A 19,582-nucleotide genomic window follows, 5' to 3' on the forward strand; every position below is an offset into this window, starting at 1 on the left:
CCACCCGAGCAACACAGTGATAACATGGAGCCGGCAGGTCATCCAGGTCACAATAGAGGTCAAGCAGTGGGAGGAGGAAGACGTGGTGGTCAAAGGAATGGAAGGGGACATGCACCCCTTCTGAGAGGTGGTCGTGGGCCTCGTCATAGAGGAGGGCTTAGGCCTCACCAGAGAGGCAGCCATGGGCCTCATTTGAGAGGTGTTGGGGGAACGTGGTAGAGGACAAGGCCACGGACCAGACAGCGGCAGCAACAGCAAATAGTGTCCAGTGAAATCCGAGAAATAGTTGTAGAGCATGTTGTAAATCATGGCATGACCATGACTGAGGCAGCTACAATGATTCAATCAAACCTCAGAATCAACTCAGGATCAACTGTGGCCTCAATCATCAGAAATGTCCGTACTGAGAAGCGGCAAGTCTTCAGCATGCACTAAACATTAGGCTACTCTCAATTGTCAAATGACTGTATACTGCATACCAATGTGTAGCACAGAGTATAGTGTGCCTTTTGAAAGAAATGCAGACAGAGTGAAGCAGCTGATGACTGAGTATGTTCAGGTATGTTCAGTTTCAAGATGCCTCTTGTGAAAAATGGTTGTGAGAACCTGAACCTGAACACAGGGCTGATGGAAATTTAGAAGTACAGTAATCAATCCTTTGTTTTGCTTTTTACACTAAGCCAGGTGAGGAACACTGCAGTTGACATTTTACTGTAGTTTTGTTCTTTTTTGTAGCTAATTATTTTTGCATGGATTCAAAGAAACCTATGGTGTGATTTGATTGTATTGCATCAATACATTTCAGATTTTGTTCAATGATTCCACTGTGTCTGTAGTATTCTCTCTACTAGTCCTTTTACAGTGATGTATTTATGTGTAGTACCATAATGAAACATGTATCACATATTTTGTACTACAATATTTAATGATTGTACGAACAACTACACAGTGAAACTATCGGTATCTTCTGTGTTACTATGTTACTATGGTATTTCATGATAAATGAGTTATTTGAACCAACAAGTCTGCAAGTGCTAGGTTTCTATAAAGATATGAATGCACAATGCAATGTTTAGAACATTGGACAGCCTGTGTTACAAGTGATGACCGTTTTGAGTTTTGTGTCTAGAGTTTTGAAAAATGACATCAAGGTTCTGAAATTAGTGACAAAGTGATTGTAAAAAACTGTATATTCATCCTATTTAATGTGCTCTTTTAAAATGTACTTTTCTTTTTTATGTTGCCATTTCTGTTCTACCAATGTTTCAGTTGTTAGCCAAAGATTGACAGAGTACATCTCATACACACAGGCCAGACAGCAAGGATTTCTTTTTGAAATTCAATTACAAATGCTGCATGAATTCATCAATACGATTAGAGCTCCTGAAAGCAATATAACTAACTCACTCTACAGCATCTCATTAGCAGTGAAAAGAAACCAAGAAAGTTGGGACAGTCGACTGTTTACCACTATGTAACATCACCTTTTCTTTTAATAACACTTATTAAGCACTTGGGCACTGAAGACACCACTTGGTTAAGTTTAGCAAGCGGGATTTTCCCCCATTCATCCATTATGCATTTCCTCAGCTGCGCAACTGCACAGGGCCTTCGTTGTCTTAATTTGCACTTCATAGTGCGCCACACATTCTCAATTCGGAGACAGGTCAGGACTGCAGGCAGGCCATGCTAGCACCCGCACTCTCTGCCTATGCAACCATGCGCTTGAAATCTGGGCAGAATGTGGTTTGGCGTTATCCTGCTGAAAAATGCAGGTACGTCCCTGGAAAAGATGATGTCTGGATGGCAGCATATGTTGCTCCAAAATGTGTACATCTCTTTCTGCAAAAATGGTGCCCTCACAGATGTGCGAGTTACATGACAGACACTCATACACACTGTCACACCCATACACACACAAACACACACTTTCACAGACAGACACACGCACACACACACACACACACACACTTTCACAGACAGACAGACAGACACACACACTTTCACACACAATCACTTTCACAGACAGACACACACACACACTTTCACACAGAGACAGACACACACACACTTACATACATACATACATACATACATACAGTGAGGGAAAAAAGTATTTGATCCCCTGCTGATTTTGTACGTTTGCCCACTGACAAAGAAATGATCAGTCTATAATTTTAATGGTAGGTGTATTTTAGCAGTGAGAGACAGAATAACAACAAGAAATCCAGAAAAACGCATTTCAAAAAAGTTATAAATTGATTTGCATGTTAATGAGGGAAATAAGTATTTGATCCCCTATCAATCAGCAAGATTTCTGGCTCCCAGGTGTCTTTCATACAGGTAACGAGCTGAGATTAGGAGCACTCTCTTAAAGGGAGTGCTCCTAATCTCAGCTCGTTACCTGTATAAAAGACACTTGTCCACAGAAGCAATCAATCAATCAGATTCCAAACTCTCCACCATGGCCAAAGAGCTGTCCAAGGATGTCAGGGACAAGATTGTAGACCTACACAAGACTGGAATGGGCTACAAGACCATCACCAAGCAGCTTGGTGAGAAGGTGACAACAGTTGGTGCGATTATTCGCAAATGGAAGAAACACAAAATAACTGTCAGTCTCCCTCAGTCTGGGGCTCCATGCAAGATCTCACCTCGTGGAGTTTCAATGATCATGAGAACGGTGAGGAATCAGCCCAGAACTACATGGGAGGATCTTGTTAATGATCTCAAGGTAGCTGGGACCATAGTCACCAAGAAAACAATTGGTAACACACTATGCCGTGAAGGACTGAAATCCTGCAGCGCCCGCAAGGTCCCCCTGCTCAAGAAAGCACATGTACAGACCCGTCTGAAGTTTGCCAATGAACATCTGAATGATTCAGAGGAGAACTGGGTGAAAGTGGTCTCAGATGAGACCAAAATCAAGCTCTTTGCCATCAACTCAACTCGCCGTGTTTGGAGGAGGAGGAATGACCCCAAGAACACCATTCCCACCATCAAACATGGAGGTGGAAACATTATGCTTTGGGGCTGTTTTTCTGCTAAGGGGACAGGACAACTGCACCGCATCAAAGGGACGATGGACGGGGCCATGTACCGTCAAATCATGGGTGAGAACCCTAAGCCAGGGCATTGAAAATGGGTCAAATACTTATTTCCCTCATTAACATGCAAATCAATTTTATAACTTTTTTGAAATGCATTTTTCTGGATTTTCTTGTTGTTATTCTGTCTCTCACTGCTAAAATACACCTACCATTAAAATTATAGACTGATCATTTCTTTGTCAGTGGGCAAACGTACAAAATCAGCAGGGGATCAATTACTTTTTTCCCCCACTGTACATACATATATATGGAAAAGAAACATTACAAGTATAAATCACAATAAGATGTAATAAAGTACAGATAAACAAAATGTAATAAAATGTGATCTGTTTGAAAATGCAGGGACGTCACTGGAAAAGATGATGTCTGGATGGCAGCATATGTTGCTCCAAAATGTGTACATCTCTTCTGCAAAAATGGTGCCCTCACAGATGTGCGAGTTACATGACAGACAGACAGACAGACACTCACACACACTGTCACACCCACACACACACTTTCACAGAGAGACATATACACACACACACACACACACACACACACACTATCACACAGAGACAGGCACACACACGTACAGACACACACACTAACTTTCACACAGAGACAGACACACACACACACACACACACACACATACATACATACATATGGAAAAGAAACAATACTTTTATAAATCACAATAAGATGTAATAAAGTACAGAAAAACTAAATGTAAGAAAATGTGATCTTTAACACACAAATATGTATGGCTGGTCGGATGCGTCTTGGACTCGGGTTCCTCTTCATTACGTATAACGCTTTTGCCTTTTGCTAAAGCTTTCCGTGGAGGGGATCGTGGGTGAGTTTGTACCATTCTTGGGGGGCTCTGCCTTGTTGGGGCGGAGCTGTGATCCAGGTGAACAGCAGATCGGGCATAGGTGGGCATGTGGGCAGAGGAGTAGGAAGGCCGGTCAAGCAAATAAGCTTGCTAAGGTACGCAGCAGCAGCAAGCAGCCCCCCCATCCAGCCAGCCAGCCAGTCTGGCTGGCAGTGACTGAGTGGTTGACAGACGGCAAGCAACGGAATGTACGTGCTCTGTGATGTCATAGCAGTCAGCTGAGAGAGGCTCGTGATGTCATCGCTGAGCTGGCTGGCTGGCTGGCTCTGTGTGTGTGTGTGTCTGTGTCTGTCTGTTTTTCTGTTTGTCAGTCTGTCTGTCTGTCTCTCTCTCTCTCTCTCTCTCTCTCAATTCAATTCATTTGTATTGTCAAAGCAATTGGACATACATACACACATACATACATATATGTAGCGTAAGGTACACTTATACATTTCAATTAAAGACGTGAATTCATAGTATCACCTTATCACGAATCCTGGAGTCTTGTAGAACTCAATTTCTGTAATAATTGGACGCAGACACCAATTCCAAAGATATAAATTGTCAAATTTATTTAAAAACAAAGACTAAATGTAGCACTACACTAATTATACAAAAGGGAAAAACTAATTAAAATTCAACTCTAGATCAACAAATCAAAGACAAATCACTTCCGTGACCAAATCAAAGACCATGGGATCCCATAGGATAACACACAAATCGTTAAACAAAAAAGGTTATAAACACATTGACTACAATACCGGTTAGTAATTCTAGGAATCACTAAGAAACAGTTGAAAGTGCTAAATTGCAGTTTCAGAAGATGAAAAAAAACTGTAACTGATGGGATATGTAGTACTTTATACTCGAGTGGTCTATGCGATTACACCCTGTTGGTGTTATTAAGAACGCCAAGTACCAGAATGCAGAGCGGGACTGTTTTTTGTGCCGTGACTTGTCGGGGGAAAAAGGCGCAGAAAAAACGGACGAGAAGGTGAAGGTAGTATGGCGGTGATGCACGCGTTGGTGAAGTGGGAAAGCGGGGTCGACAAAGACTCTTACAGCGTGATTCCCACTGCTTGCTTTCGCAATTTTGATTTATTCAGCATTGCTGATGATGACGAAGAGACGACTCGAAACTTCAGAGCAGAGTGGAGAGACACGAACAAACCTCCAAAAGGTGGATGGCCTGTCCATGAAGCGCAGATCATTATGACTGGTAACAATGTTTATTTAAAAAAAAAACATTAAAGTCTTTACATGCTATTTGATATATACAATCACAGTATATTTGAAATGAATGTTTAAGTTATTAATGTGTTGTACTTCTAACATACTCTTATAACATGGTAGGTGGTGGTGAGGGCGCTAAAAACTCGTCATACTTGACTGGCATTTGTAAGAATGATTTATTGTGTGTTGTGCTTTACAATAAAATCCCCCAAATCACAAAATAAATTAAACCAGATATAATTTAACTTCAGTTTTGATTCAGTGTTGGCTGTTCATCTTAATTTGTATGGTCAAAGCACAGTATTTTTATGACAAATAAATATAATCCCCAAATATCTGTGGACATAATGCAGGGTTTTATTTATTTTATTTTTATTTTAGGAAAAGAAGGCAAACTAAGAAGAAAACTTAATGACCTAACAAAAATGCCCTCTCCTAAAATGAAGAGAGTACCTAAACCAAACAAAAAACTTCAAATTTCAGATGATAGTGACCTTGATGAACCACAGTTACCGGTGAGATAATTACTGCAAATATTAAATAAATGTATTGCAGGATTGTTTTTTTTTTAATCATTTTCATATATATATATATATATATATATTCATTTTAAACTCTTTTCCTCTCTGAATACAGCACAAAATAAGAAAGAAAACCGATGGAGCTTCAAGAATTAGATCCCGTCATATTCTACAGACATTTAAAGAGTCCAGTGAAGTTGAGCTACAGCAAAAAGTTAAGCAGCTCGAAAAGGAAAACACTTAAAAAGACTTAAAAATGAAAACCAATGTCTTCGAAACCGTATGGTTGATGGTAAGTTTTTTTATTTATAGCAAATAATTCCTTACCTTGATAAATGTTATTCTTCAGTAATTTAGATTCCAGAGTAATGTATTATAGTTGATCATACTGAAGTAATCTAGAACCACAATACAGACTCTTAATGTGCACTGTCTAATAGTTTAATAATACTGATTATTAAATAAAGTTTTTCAACATAACTTCATAATCCTACATTAATGACTATATGCATTACATTAGACCTGGTAATTCTTGTATTTTATCTTTTTTATATTTTTCGTAGCTAATGTTAATGACCCACAAAAAGGTCAGTTTGCCAATAACATAGAGCAAGTCTCTCAAGTATAATTGCAGGCATTGATGGTTTTGTTTTCACTTTGTATTAAATATATTATTAGAAATGATTATCATTTAATACTAAGGTTTTTTTCTCCAGAGATTCCAGACCTTTTGGACAATCTGAAAAAAATTGTAACAAAAGCCACATTTATCAGCAATGAAGACAAAAGTGTGTCACCATCAAGTGGTTCTGACAGCCCCACAGCAAATTGTTCTGAATCTGACAAAGAATCACCAAAACAGGTATAACACTCTTGGTCTACAATATTACAAAGACAAGGTAAAAATATATATATTGAAAACAAATATTGGTTGTAAACAATCTAATGATGCTACATTATCAGTTATATTCATAGTTATAGTTGATAATAAGAATGTAATTGAATTATGGGTGTCACAGATTCACTGACTTTATTATGTCTGTAAATTAATAAACTTAGAATTGAGACATACTGTGGTCTTTAATAACACATTTCTGTAACAAAATCACAGCCTTACTGATAATGTATTCCACTTAACATAATATAAGAATAGTTTGGGGATAAACTTGTTTTTTATTTACCATTGTCTTTTAGGTGGAAATATTCCCAGGCACTGGAGTTTACATTGACAAACTGTCCTGGATCCTTGCAGAGAGGTGCAGAACGAATACGTCATATGCAAGAACCCTGACGGTTGCTGTCTTTGACTTTCCAACATTATTAAAGAGCAATCTTCGTGGTGGTGGCAGCAAGAGAGATCCAACTTCGGAGAAAAAGACACCTCTGGATCGCTTAAAGGTGGAAGCCATATATGGTATGTAAATGCTGTTGTACAAAATTTCTAACTCTCCTTTTTAACTGTATAGAACACAAAGGGTTAGCATTTGAAATGTTCCTTTGGCCTTTGTTTTAGTTTCAGAGACTAGAGTTAATTTATTAATAAATAATAATACCTTACATGTAGCAGCTGGAAAGATCCCGAAGTGCTCTACAGACTCACTTCACCCACCACCCTCTGGGGTGCAGCCATTTTGTACCAGCAGATTACTACACAGCAGTAAAGGTGGAGTCATAACAAATTTGTTAGACCTGATTGAGGGAAGCCTGACTTAGAATTCAGCCACGTCACTCTTTCAACAACACCTTGTAAATCACCTTGGATTAATGCTTCAGACATATTAATACATAATAATAATGAATAGTGCCATGGGATCCTTGACAATATAAACTTTCATGTCTCATTTAAATTTGACTTTTGAGCAAATACTTCACATTTCAGTCCAGTTGTGCCACATCAATGTAATGCTTAAGCAAGGTATTAATGGAGAAAAGACTGCCTTTGCATAGCTGCTTCGCCAAGTACAGATTTTACTATGAACTAGTGTAAGACAAGTTTAAGAGCATACACCAAAACGTTTAAATACACCCACACACAAAAATGTTGATTTACTGTGGCAATATGTAACTAATGAACCCTTCTCAAAGATATGTGGTATGTTTATTAAAAGATTTTTATATATCTATGTGCAAGTCATTAAATCTATGTGATACATGTTTTTTAGGGGCTACCTTGAAAAAATTGCCCAGTAACCCAAAGAGTGTAATTGGTGGTGCAATTAACAGCAAGATAAATGAACTACGACACAGAATGAAACCAGAGTGAAGATTTGAAGAACCAGATCTGTATTTTTTGTTTTGTTTTCAACAGGGTTGGGGTCAATTCCAATTAAATTTTTAATTCCCTTTTCAATTCAATTCCAATAAAGAATATTCTGTGAATGCAAAAAGTAATTGCAATTTTGAATTGATTTGTAGGAGGAATTGGAATTGAAAAACAGGAATTGACCCCAACCATGGTTTTCAGTGAGTGTTGTACAAATTGATAGGTCAGGGTTTCTGTAAAAACTTAATAGAGGCCAGCAGGCGTGCACGATCTGGGAAAAACTGCTCCACTACAACAGACCTCTTTCCCTTCGTTTTCTCTAAAAACCTCCTGATATCCTTCACTGCAGCTCTGACTCACCGAGGACGAGGAGGCGAGAGAGGAATCCGTGAAGCCGCCCTCACTGTCACTCCGAGCCCGAGGCGTCCCCGGTGGCTGCCGCGATGCTCCAGCGTGTAGCCGGACCTTTCCCCACCAAGCCGCTCGCTACCCCAGCTTCACTACTATGCCACCACTTCTTTTACTGCCACTATTTACCAACACCGTCCGTGCTCCCTCCCAGCACCTTCTTAGTGCGTTTTTTCCACCCGGCGCCTCGGCTTGTACCGCCGAGCCTGGCCCTGCCTCCTCCTCGGCTACACCCTGTGTGTCTGTCCGCCCGTCTGCTGGCTGCTGAGGTTGTTCCTCGTCACTAACCAGCGCCCCGTGCACCGCCTCAACACCATCTCCCCCCGGCGTCTCGGTCGTCACTATCCCCCGCTGCCTCGACCCCGTCCCCCAGCTGTGCGTCATCGCCTCCGGGCAGCTCTTCCCCCGTCACGGCATCAGTGGTACCATCGGTCCGACCGGCGACTGTCTCCTCCGCCGGGGCTCGATCTCTGTCTGCCCGCTGCATCTGTGGCTGCGGGCCGGTGTCTCTATTCCTCCCCGCGTCGCCCCGCTCCTCCTCCCGCTCCCTGTCCTGTTCGGGACAGTTCCTCACGACATGCCCCTCGCTCCCACACCTGAAACACTTCATGGACTCCGAAGTAGCGAACACGACGTAGTCGGTATTGTCGATCTTAAATTTAAAAATGACATTAAGATCCTCATTGATGTTATTGAGGATCATATACAGCTGCCTTCGGAAGGACATGACGTGTTTCAGTTGCGGGGCTTTGCAGCCCAGCGGGACCCTCTTAATGCCGGACATCAGCTGCCCGAGCCGGTGCGGATGAACGGAGGGACGTTAGACAGCGTTACCTTCCGGGCAGGAGCAGCGAGCGGCAACACCGGGGTGAAAGTGTCGTCTAACACTGTGCCATTAGCCACTAGCTGATTGAGCAGATCAGTGGTTTTTAAGAAGATAACAATGGCAGCAGACTTGATATTTTCACACCCTGCTACCTCCCCAACCGCTAACACACACTGCTCTAGGGGGCAGAACTGCACCGGAGCGATCTTGACTCCATGGCGTCGGGTCAGTTTTTCAAAAGACGCATTCAGGGGGTCCGACCCCCCGACCCGGGAAGAACTACCGGTACTCCCCCCTCCCCTCCCCTGTTCCCCCACAATAAGAAAAGCACTGAAAACAGAAGACAAAATAAACAAACTGAAAAAAGTAAAGCAACAAAAAAACGCAGCCAAAGGACAGAGCTCTCAGCAGCACTCCCGCTCACTGCAGACCCCTCCCACACACTCCCAGCTGAGAGAGAGAGAGAGAGAGAGAGAGAGAGAGAGAGAGAGAGAGAGAGAGTGTTAGTGTCTGTCTGTCTCTCTCTCTCTGTAGATGCATCATAGGGAACATATGTAACAATCTCTCTTTTTGTTTACCAAAAATGAGAATGAACGTATTTCAAGTGGGTGTTGCCTTGGTTGGAAACGTTTTAAGATTATTTATGAAGTGTAAAGTGGATTTGTCTCAGTTCTCCGTAGTTTTCAATGTATGTGCCATTCAGTAGCGTTCATGTTACAGATGTGCCCTATGTAGTGGTAGGGTCAATAAAATGTCAGTAAAACTTTATTTTAGCAATTATGGAGGGGAAGAACTGCAAATAGCGGGTCCCCACTAATTATCTAACTTACCAACAACGTTTAAAATTAGGTCTTGCGAAGCTGCCAAATAATGCTGTATAATCGTATGTGTCTTCATACACCGGCTGCTATAGTCTGATAGCTTTGATTATATATACATATTTTCTCGTGAACCACAAATGCTATTTGCTTGATTTTTACAGAGTATGTTATAAATACCATTGTTATGAAGCCTGACAAATTGTATGCTGTAATTATGAATATTTTCAAATCATTTGTTTGTTTTTCCTAACATGTTACAAATGTTCCCTATGTGAAAGATGCATTATATCTTAATAACGTCTAAACAATTAAAGATATACAGATTATTATTTTCGGTAAAGTTATAACACATTGCTATTAACTATGTGTGTCAGTAAAAGTTTAAAAAATCCTAATAATTTTTTATTGATCCTGCAAAATAGGTGTTTAGGGAACATTTGTAACATTAGGGTTACGATTTGCCATAGACGCGGAATGAGTTTGATTGTGATGTTAAATGGGGTTTAAAGACGCAGTCGCCTCGGTGCTGATTACAATTGCTGTGTTTCTCCACTTCTACTCCATGCTTGGGAACGCCCACATCCAGTGACGTCAAAACCGGTGGAAAAGCGGGCCGGTTCAAAAAAGATCAGCTGGATCCCAGGCCGAGCAGCAGCTCCGGCTCCAGCACCGGCACCATGTCGCTGGAAAAGCGCTAAGTGAGCTCACAGTGAGCTCAGTGTAATGTCTGCTCTGGTGAGCTCACAGTGTGACCTAGTCGTGAGTTCACGTCTTCACTTGGTAGTCCTTGACAACTTAATTGACTCAATTCTTGGGCTTAATTGGTCAAAATGACCATTGGTTGAAGGTACTCAGGGACTGATGTGTAGAGAGACTTATTAAACCTGCAGGATTGTGGTTTTCCCAGAACAGAATTAACCAGTGTAGCGTTATGTTGGGTGTATTCTGATAAGAGCATTTTAGCTCTGAGCTGAAGCACTGATCTAAAGAAGACCTCTCCCCCCCAAATTTATCAGATTTCCTTAACTCATCAGCATGTGAACTGGTTTACATCAAAGTGACAGTCTTGGGAGGATGGCACCGAGAATAGGCCAAATAGTTTGGAATCCTGCTATGAGATAGGAGAAAGGGGCCTGTAGGTAATAAAAACTCTTTGAAGTGGACGAGAGCCGAAATCCCGACATAGAGCTACGAACCCGGGCCAACCGGCATTTCCAAAAGATGGCATGGATTGACATCAGTCATAAATCAAGCCCCCCTCCAATAGGACACTGGGGGCTGAAACCGAAATCCAATCTAAAAAAATCAAGAACCAATCACCTATTGATCTGACAGACTATAAAGAACAGCGTACGGTCTCTCTCTCTTACTCTCTCTCTCACCTGAACCAGAAACTCGCAACCTGTAGCTCTGTTGCCAGAACCGGAACCAGAAACCAACCAAGTCTTTGCCGGTAACAGAAGAATTAAACTGGGAGAAGGAGATTGAGCCGTACGAAGAATTCTTTTAAAGGACTTTATTAAATAAATAACTTTACAGACCCACCTGATCAGTGGAGTTTTACAGCTGGACAATTGACTAAGTCGACTGAATACGAAAGTGTCAGTCATTTAAATAGCTATTTGAGTCTTAAGAAACTTGACCCTTGGAACGAACAGGGCCCTGCTTTCCTCAAAGACTTTGTCTTCAAGTAACTACGGTGGAACCCTGCTTACAAAGAAGATTTTGTGCACAACCTTGGAGCCTTCAAACCAATGGAAAATCTGTTTGGAAAAGACTCTACATTCGCGAAACCCCAACTTCCAGGTGCATCGACTGAGTGGAAGTTCTTGGACAAAGCCGAACCGGACTGCCTTTGTTCCAAACCACACGGACCTCGTGCCGTGTGCTGTTATCTGAGCCCGAAGCCAGAGAGGCCTCTCTGCGACGAAGTTCACATAAGTTTAACAGTTTGGAGTTTGTGATTCATGACATTTAAGAAATCAATTAGAAATGTTAATCTGTGATTCATAACTCTAGAATGTGTAATATCATTTAGTTTTCTTAAATATAAATGTGTGTTGCATTCAACTGTTTTGTTGATAATTTTAGAAATAAAATCTGTCAACGCTGAGAAATATCTTCTCATTCCTGTTTAACTGTTTAGTCTGAAATTGACACAAGTGAATAGACATTAGATTATTGGTGGCCCTGCCTATCCTTAATCATTGAATAATAATCAGTTAAGGGAAATTGTGGTAACAAGTAATGATAGGATCTTTCTCTGTACCTAAACGTTAATGAGACTGATATATATATATATATATATAACGAGAAGTTACCTGACATAAATACTAACCTGCGTAGTTATTTAATGTCTGACTAACAATACTAATGAGAGACTCACCTTCGTCTTACTAACCGGTGTTGTAGTCAATGTGTTTATAACCTTTTTTGTTTAAAGATTTGTGTGTTATCATATGCGATCCCATGGTCTTTGATTTGGTCACGGAAGTGATTTGTCTTTGATTTGTTGATCTAGAGTTGAATTTTAATTAGTTTTTCCCTTTTGTATAATTAGTGTAGTGCTACATTTAGTCTTTGTTTTTGAATAAATTTGACAATTTATATCTGTCTGCGTCCAATTATTACAGAAATTGAGTTCTACAAGACTCCAGGATTCGTGATAAGGTAATACTATAAATTCACTTCTTTAATTGAAATTTATAAGTGTACCTTATACATAATGTATCTATTAAATTAACTGAACAATATGAAGCTAGTAACTATGTTTAATTAGTGCTGGTTTTACAGTTATAAATTGCTCAAATATTGTAAGAAAGATAATTTGACCGCCTGTTCTAAAGTGAAAGTTATATTCACATTAATTATTGCACTAATTCAGTGATATTTATGTTTATTGGCCTAGAATAAGGCAATAATTATGGCTAAACTGCCAACAACACAGTACTAAAGAGAATTGGACTCCCTGTTGTAAAGATTTACACTAGGGGTGTCCCGAAGCACAATACCTTATTCGGAAAGGCACGGATAATGGCTTCAAAACCAATAACGAATAATTTTGCCGAATAATATGCGGCTAAGGCTGAGACAGTCACAGCTTGTGTTTGATGGATAACAGGTGAGCCAGGGGATCATATCACGAAACTTAAATGTCTGAAATCACTAGGCAATAATGTCCGTGTGAAATGAATGTGTGTAAACTTTAGGAATGAAATGAGCGCAAATCAAATAGCAGCTCTCTGCGCTTCTCTCTGAAATCAGAGCTTTAACGGGGTGCTTGAATATGATTTCACTTTTCTAACTTTAGTTAGTGTGTAATGTTGCTGTTTGAGCATAAACAACATCTGCAAAGTTACGAAGCTCAAAGTTCAAAGCAAAGGGAGATATTTGCTGTTAAAGAAATCGTTTTTTAAGGACTACAACAAACGGCTGGGTTAGTGACATCACTAACCCTAGAATTGACATAAACCCCGTCCCCTGAACACAATTCAGAGATTATCAAGACAGAATATGCTAATCAATGAGTAGAAGATAACTAAACATAGTCCAGTTAACATAATAGATGGTGAGGTACATTACTACACACAAATAATATGGTTTGCTAAGTTGTTAATATGAAAGAATGTTGATCCTTCAAATGTTTAATACATGTTAAATAATGGGTAATATGTCCTTACTAATCAGAATTACTAGTGTACTTATGCTTAACTAATGCATCATTCTGGACTATTCAAATAAAGTGTTACCACAGTTCTTAATGACATGCATATTTTGGACATAGTCAGGTGCAAAAACAAGAAGGTTACTTTGTTGTCGGTGTTTGCGCAGAGGTTGCGTATGTTTGCGCACAGATAGCGGATAATCGCTCGCACCTTGGAACCTATTTCCGGGAGCGCGTTGTTGAGCCACCAGGCTCTGTTTTGTGCGGATGGGCGGCCGGAGCGCGTTAAGGGTTTTCTGTTACAACGTTGTCGTTAATAACTAATGATCTTCGCATGCAAGTCAATCAATCAAAACTAACTTGAGCTGGACAATAACTTTATTCTAGAGCTGCTGTAAAGCCAAAACAATCTCTGTCACTTTCATTTCTTATCACTGGAAAGCTGCTTTCAAACAATTCATATTGTTAAAAGCGCTATATAAATGAAGGTGATTGACTTCCCTTGCATAGACTTTTTGTCACTGCTGGTTTTACTGTTCTAAATAACAGTAGGACTTAGCCTAGATTTAATACCAGATTTCTTTGTTTTTTAAGTTCAAATGTATTATTATGTGAATTGGTACTTAAGTAAATGGTGTGTGATTATATGCATGACATTCATTCGGTGACAGTGGAATACAAACAGTCTTACCGGTGTATTCTCAACATCAGTTTCATCTGAATCCGTATATCCGTGTATCATAACAGCTTCACATTATTTATTGGCCCCGACAGTGTAAAAACAAATTAAATGCATTAGATAGGTCTACTTACTGCTCACAAACTTGATAGAGGCAGCGTACACTGGCCAGCCATGTTTTGGCTTTTTCCCTTTCTGCCATCCCACAGCAGCTGAACAGTCAGTTTGCGGGTATCCATCGTCATCCATCTTGGTGTCATCATATTTACGTATGGCTTCGGTTTCCACCTCGCTATACATCCCAGCATCCTCCCCACTGACCCATTGGACCACTGCAAACTTTCTCATCACACCTTGGGCTTTAGAAGAGTTTGGCTTTTAGTGAATTTAGATCACGGCTGTTTCATCAGATCTCACATGGGAAGGTCACAGTTTTGTGTCTTGTGAGTCTGATTGTAGCGTCATGGGCATCATTTTTGCTTTGTAAGACCAGTTTGCCAGACACAGACATAATGCTAGGCCAGCTAAATGTCAGCTGCATGCAAGTTAGCTGCAGATCTGTGAAAGATTAGTACAATCGATAATGAGGGCTGTCGATTTAACGCGGTAATCTGATTCATTGACGTTAGTTGTGAGAAACTAACGCGATTCAAATATTTTAACTCAATTAACCCACCCGCCCCTGACCAACGTAGGTAGATTTGTGTAATGAAATAGATTCAAAACTGAATCGCTTGACAGTAAAAAAGTAAATGTAGTCTAATGTTAACGGTATAATACCCATTCAACATAAACCAACAAATACATGAATCCAGTTCACGTTACCTAAATACACGAAGCAAGGGCAATATCAAAGTTGTTGCTGGCTCAGTTAGCTCCTAGCAAGGTAACCTTAACTCTTGCAACTGTTGTCTTATTGAACAAACCAACTACTTTGCTTATAAATTACTAAATGAACCAACCTGAATCAACACAAATCCCTGAGTAATAATTACAACAAGATACAATTATTCTTTCCTTCGGGGTGACGTTAGAAATCCATGTTTAATCGATCTGAAACCTCTGTTGAAACTTAAAGCAACGGCCCGTGTTACCGCTGTCTGGCTGCTTCAATGAGTCAGTGATCTGGATTTCTATTGGATCCCGCGCAGCAGTTCAAACATCAACCAATCGGCATATTGTATGGTCTTATGGCCCTAATTCACTTGCCTACATGTAGCGATGTGTTTTCTATTATGCAAAATGGCGAAACGAAAATTGTGTTGCTTTAACAGTTGCCAAGAAGAAAGAATGATTCCTCGTCGTACTCGGACCAGGTGGAAAACAAGGCAAAACTTGTTTTTCCAGCAAAGTTTTGGTCATATTGATAATTTATAGGCCCTAGAAATGTGTGTATTAAATATGATAAACTATAATATATTCATAAATAGGCATTATACTTATTGTTGAACATAATTGTACAAATAATGTTTAGTTTAAGTTATGTTAAGTTTTAAGGTTTTAAAAATGTGTTTAAAATGTTGTAAAATGCATTGACAAACATATCTGAAGGCGAGTAGATTTCCCACTACAGCTGGTCATGTTGTTTTTAAATGCTGCCCGTGAACTGAACAATGAACGAAGTCACCATATCTAAATATTCACAACAAACACCCTTTCGACATGAAACCAAGAAATGAGAGCAATGCTTTCACTGCTCGCCATAGCGTCTCAATGTTAGTGTCCCTCAGCAGGATATGTCGCCCATTTTAGGTTTACAGGCATTCTATAAATTAGCAGCCTGGCATTAGTACTGTCAGTAAAATATTATGCATGGCTAATAATTTTATGTCATAATAATATATTCATCTGTAGCCTATGGAGATGGCTTCCATCTCAAGACACCAATATAAATCTAAGCACAACAGCAATGCTAAAATGTAATGTATTATTGTGTCTGTAAAAGTGAAAGGAGCATACAGGTAGATGGTGGGGTGGGTTGTGAACACTAGCTTTAATCTTGATGAACATCCTGGGAATTAATAACAGTCAAAACAGCTTGCCATATTGTTGAACAAGAATATCAACATTTAGAGTAAAACAGGTTTCTTTTGGTACACACTTTGCTTATGATCACTCAAATTTGGATTCTTTCCCATTTGTTACAGAATACCAACCAATCAAACCTGGTGTCTTCAGGTCCCTCAAATGACCATGTCACAGATGCCAGTTGGCTGAACATCCTCGCATTTTCCATGAAGCACAATGTAACAGAGGCTTTAATGGAGGACCTACTGAAGCTGTTAAGGTTATGTAGTGGGGATGCTGCAAGCATCCCAAGTAGCAAGTACATGCTAGAGAAGGAGTTTAAAGATTATGTAGACAAATCAGAATACCATCTGTGAGACAAAGTTTAGAGCTGGGTCAATTTTTTATTTGTATACCTTTGAGGAATCAACTTCAAGCTCTTTTGGAGAATGAGCCTATTCCAAATATTTACAATGACCAAAACAGATGGAATAACAGATTTTTCAGATGGGAAGTTGTACAAATATCTGAAATCAGTTAGTGATTCATTCTTTTCCCTGTCTTTCAATTGTGATGGAGTGCCAGTGTTCCAGTCATCTAAATACAGCATATGGCCCTTACTATGCTCTGTTAATGAATTACCCCCAGAGGAAAGAGATACAAATGTCATACTATGTGCCTTGTGGTTTGGGTCATCAAAACCACAAATGACTAGCTTCCTCAAACCTTTTGTGGAGGAATGCAAAAGTCTTGGACAAACAGGTCTTCAGTGGCAGGATCCAGTAGATCACTCAATCAAAACGACAAAGGTCTATGCATTATGTGCCATATGTGATGCTGTTGCACGACCTTTACTGCAAAATTTCAAGCAGTTTAATGGAGAGTATGGGTGTGGGCACTGTCTTCATCCAGGTGTTCCTTAGAGATCATGACACAACTGTGCAAATAGGTGAGATTGCCAAAAATAATGAACAGAGCATTTTGGGCATAAAAGGGCCATCTCCAATTGTGGACTTGCCAGATTTTGACCTGATCAATGGCATGGTCCCTGATTACATGCATTGTGTGTTGCTGGGGGTTTGCCGGCAAATAGCCACTTTATGGTTTGATTCCAAAAGCTATAGTAAACCATGGTATGTTGGTTTGAACACTGTAACAGTGGATGTAAATCTTTTAGCAATCAAGCCTCTAAGCATTTTTTCCAGAATCCCATGGTCTATTGTTGAGCTAAGGTTTTGGAAAGCTCACGAATGACAGAACTGGCTTTTATATTACAGTTTGCCAGTCCTGGAGGGGATACTTCCAAACAGGTATCTTTGCCACTGGGCTCTACTTGTGGAGGGTGTGAGCATTTTGCTAGGTTCAGACATTAGCCAAGAGGATATTGACCATGCTCATGAGGCTCTTGAGCTTTATGTTAAATCAGTTCAGTCTTTGTATGGCGAAGATCAGGTGACCTACAATATGCATTCACTTCTGCATTTGACTAAGAGTGTTGAGAATTTGGGTCCTCTCTGGGCCCAGTCTGCTTTCATGTTTGAGAGCTATAATGGCTACTTGCTCAAGCAAGTCAAAAGCAGTAATGCAGTGCCTCAGCAGCTTTGCAAAAGAGTAGCATGGTCTCGGGCATTGCCACGCATAGCTAAGGCCTGCTCATCCATTGATGTTTCACCTGAAATTAAATCATTCTACACAGAAATGACCTCTGGTAAACGTCATGTAAAGAATTATACTAGATATGACTTGCACTTGGAGTGCCAAAGATTAGGCCAGTGTCTGAAAATAATATGAATGCATTGCATGCATTGCTAGATGTACCTGGGACCTCTATTGGCAGGTACTACAACAGAATAGTTATCAACGGAGAGGTCATTCAAAGCCAAACATACACAAAGACAAAGAAAAGGAACAACTCGGTTGTGATATTGAAAGATGGCAGTATTTTCACGGTTTCACACTTTCTCTGTGTCAGTGATGACCAATATCACTTATATGCAGTTGGCAAATTTGGAAATTGTACAGTGCAGAAACTGGTTCGAGGATCTGCTGTCAAAATATCACTGACCTTTATGCGGACTGTTCATTTTCCTACAGGATTTGAAAGAGCAGTTGATCTAAGGTTGATTATACAGTATATGACCATGTTTGATTATAGGCATAGGGCTCCACTTAGGACAAGGCAAGAGCATGAGTTAAGTACAGCCTTATACTGCTAAACTGCACTGTGTTTTATACATGTCTTCATATGCTGGACATTCATATTAAATTTGCACTATTTTCCTATGTTTTTACTTCATCAAAAACTATATGCCTTTAGTTGTATGTAGGACATATATGATTAAAAATACATTAATATTATGCAATTTATATATGTGTTTTTTGCAGCATATATGTCCCTTACAATATTCGGTTTGAACATATAAGAATCACAGGTTTTTTTAGGAAAAGGAAAGGATCCAAGTGCAGGCTTTAGAGTTGAAGCAGATAATCCAATAAGGGCAAAACGAGAGAGCATAAACAGGGACAGTCCAGGTCAAACGATCAAGCGAACAGGCTAGTAGAGAGATCCGAAAGGGGTAAACGAGAGAAGGAAGCAAGAGGTCAAAAATACACGGGAAGGCAATCAAGAAACAAGGCTTAGAATTGATTCAGGAGAGAATGCAAGACTTCGCGATGAATCTAGGAAACAGAGGGGTACTGTGTACTGTGAAGGAGAGAGGGATTGAACGAGGTGAATGAAGGATTGACCAATGATAGGAGAGGAGAACAGAACAGGTGCACCTGGTAGGGAAGAATGTGGAAAGACTGGTTTGACTGGACAAAGGACAAGAGAAGCACTAAACTAGTATTTGGGAGAGGGAGACCTCTGGTGGTGAACTAAGGTAGAAGCAGGGGAGACCGTGACAGTCTCCAAGGTTCTCATCGTAAATAACAAACAGAAATCAAACTACCTTCTGGCCTGACCTTCCAGCTTGACCTTATCTTTCTTAAGTATACAAGAGAGATTAACAGGTGTGAGAAAAGAATTTCTAACTTTCCTTCCACACATACATACATACATACATACATACATACGGAAAATAAATAATAGAATTTTGAATCACAATAAGATGTTATCAAGTACAGAAAAAGAAAATGTAATAAAATGTGATCTTAAATACATACAAATAAAGAAAATTGGTTTACTATTT

The 19,582-nt window shown here is 39.9% G+C and overlaps 1 non-coding gene across 1 annotated transcript; it reads left to right on the forward strand.

Annotated features, from left to right (window-relative positions):
• Window positions 1-3,876: 3,876 nt before the first annotated feature.
• Window positions 3,877-3,991, forward strand: LOC136728227 (U5 spliceosomal RNA). The gene has a single exon (XR_010808592.1). It is a non-coding gene; the product is annotated as a U5 spliceosomal RNA (small nuclear RNA).
• The last annotated feature ends 15,591 nt before the right edge of the window (window positions 3,992-19,582 follow it).

The sequence above is a fragment of the Amia ocellicauda genome, unplaced genomic scaffold, assembly GCF_036373705.1.
Source record: "Amia ocellicauda isolate fAmiCal2 unplaced genomic scaffold, fAmiCal2.hap1 HAP1_SCAFFOLD_29, whole genome shotgun sequence".
Classification (NCBI taxonomy): domain Eukaryota; kingdom Metazoa; phylum Chordata; class Actinopteri; order Amiiformes; family Amiidae; genus Amia; species Amia ocellicauda.